The following is a 3,089-nucleotide window of genomic DNA, read 5'->3' as shown; positions in this document are numbered from 1 at the left end:
AACACACAGTGTATATAAATACAAATAAATAACAAATAAAACGAATGAAGATGTGTAAATATTAAATGTTTATAATAATATCATATATATTATATTCTAAATATAAAATATTTAGATTTCTCTTTTTATATGAATTCAATTCAATGAAATAAATCACTGATAAATTTGCAGAAAGAAAGCAAATGATGTCACATGAACATACCAGTATAAATCTTTTAAGAAACTCACCAAAAACCTCCCAGAATAGCAAAAATCCTTTGCTTCTGAGGAAGTGCTTGGCAGACCTGAAAATCAGCAGACTCTCTTTCTGTCTCGTGGTGAAAACATATATTTGGCTTGGCAAAACAGGGCAAAAACATATTTTGCTTGGCACAAAAACTAACAGGAAATAAGAAACCTTTTCCACAGGACAATAAGTTATCCAAACGAACATGGGGAAAATATAACCTTTGACCATTTCACATCAGACATGCCAATGATATATAACTTAATGGAGGAAAATAAAATGATATCTTGACATACTTTACAGGAGCTGGAGTCGTGAAAGGGAGAAGAGCGCCTTCTTCTGTTCGTTTACAGTATGACGATGAGCTGAGAAAGGTGCATTTTATCTTGCTGTGGCAGGTCATTATGAGCTGTCTCTATGGAATGTGACCATAGTTCAGCTTGATGATGTAAACGGCCAGACCTCAGCGTGCTTTAAATGCATCACAGTCTTGTAGGAACACCTGGGTTTAAACAACACACTTAACCAACCAAAACAAACATTTTGCTATGAGTTAGACTTAATATTATACTATTATGAAGATTTTATTCTATTTCGAAAACTTGTGGTATTAAGTTGGCCCTTATGTTTTTACAGTTGAAAGTGGTTGATCTAACAGACAAACTGAGTTTAGAGTCCACAAACGAGGTCTGTTTGTTCAGCCTATAGTGAAAGTCAATGAGGATTCAGATGCCATTCATCAAGCCCGTTAAAACAAACACACACACTATCACATAGCCCACCTAACACATGTCTTGTGCCCTAGTGACCAGAGAGCAAACCTGAAAGGTCAAAGGTCATCTGTTGCTGCTATTTATCTGATTTATGGGCTGCCTGAGGAAGCCTTATGGTGAAAGATGAACTCAAAACAGGAATGAGTGTCACAGCAAACTGAAGTGTTAATGGTTAGATTTAGTGATGGTGACGGGAGGAGGGCGGTAGTTAGGTTCTGATAAATGCACGGATTGTATTTATTTATTCATTTTGCTTGAAGGCTGCATGTCGCTATAAATTACTTTGTATTAATGTGACCAAAAATTTAAATGTGGTTGTTCCAAAATCATATGTTGTTACTTTCATATGTAAATCATATGTAAATGTGACTTTCATTTGTTAAATAATTTGGCATACTAGGTTGTCAAGCTCAAAAAAAAAAAAAATAATTACAACAACAATAATAATAATAATACCAGCTGAAATTTCATAGTTATTGACCTTTCATCAAGGGGTTTTCAAACTGGGTTCCCGGGCAGAGTTATTATTGTTACTTAAAACTAATAAACTAATAATAATAAAAAAAAAAAATAATAATAATAATAATTCATTAAATTAACAATTAAATAGAAAAAAAAAAAAAACGAATGAATGAATGAATGAACGAACTGAAATAACATTAAAAATGTTATTTACTCCAGCTAGTTGCCAAAGCAACATTTTCACTTTAACCTTTCATCATTTTCATTTAATAACTAAAATGATATAAATTAAAACTAATAAATGAACATTTAAAATTATATAGATATTAAAAACTAGAAGTAATTCAAATTAAAATGAAAACAGAAAATGTAAAAATAAAATGTAATTTAAAATATTAACAAAAACTATAATAGTATATCAGTAATATTAAAATAATACTGATTCAGGGACCCCCCTAAGGTGCCACAAAATTTTAGAAAGAACAAAAAATAATTTAACAAAATTGATTTTAGGTCTGTGAAAGTTAACATTCTTAACTTTAAATATTTATTAAATATGTTTAGCACAATTTTTTAAATCATATTTTGGAACATTATATTAAAAATTATACAGATATAAAAAAAAAACTAAAACTACCAAGACTTTAACTAAAATTAAAATGAAAACAGAAAAAATAAAAAATTAATTATTATTAAAAAAATTATTTTACAAAATTTCTTTTTAGGCCTGTGAAAGTTAACATTCTTAAGTTCAAATATTTATTAAATGTGTTTAACCCAATGTATCATCATATTTTGGAGCACTATTTATATAGGGAAAAGAGCTTTACAAATCAATCTAAACTGTTATTAAATAAATATTTATCTTCATGGAACTACACCTAATAATGAGTAGAACAAATATACACTCATATAAAATACAGTATTTATATTTATTTATAGAACAATAATTTATTTTGAATCATTATTTTGATAATTTGTTTTCATTTAGAACAGTGACAATATAAATTATTTACATTTTTAAAACAACATTTTCTTCACAATATCACATTTAATGCGTCCCTCACGCAGTATAAATGAGTCTTTGCACATAGACTTAATAAACAACGCAGCAATGGCCAAGTGTATCGTTTAACCACATGGTGGCAGTATTACTCTTCATGTGAGTGCTAAAGAAACTGTTCTCACATCCCTGGAACAGCTTCCGCAGTCCTCAGTCATAAAGTAAGCAGCGAATGAGTGAGTGTAGATCAAATATGCATGATGTGTATGGGGTTGTGTGTCAGTTAGCGTGCAGTTCAACAAATAGGTGAATTATTCAGGTGAAAAAAAAGTCTTAAATTAAACATGGCCTGGAAGAGAATTGCTTGGCTTGTCCTGCAAAAAGCAGATTACAACCTAAAATAACAACAAAAACAGAGAAATAAAAAAATTGGGGATTTTCTAGAGGGGAAAACAAAGATGGATTCTTTTGGCACCATCATGCTACATGATTGAAATCAATTAAAATATTCCCTATGCAAATCCGCACATGTAGGAATAACCTTTGACAAACCGGCTTCAGTCTAGCCAAGCCAGATCCTTGTTTAAATAAAGCAGGCCCCAAGGATACTCCAAATTGGATTACA

Source organism: Sinocyclocheilus rhinocerous, unplaced genomic scaffold, assembly GCF_001515625.1.
Source record: "Sinocyclocheilus rhinocerous isolate Xijiao unplaced genomic scaffold, SAMN03320098_v1.1 scaffold255, whole genome shotgun sequence".
NCBI lineage: Eukaryota > Metazoa > Chordata > Actinopteri > Cypriniformes > Cyprinidae > Sinocyclocheilus > Sinocyclocheilus rhinocerous.
The sequence above is the reverse complement of the archived record's forward strand: the minus strand, read 5'-3'. Positions refer to the sequence as shown.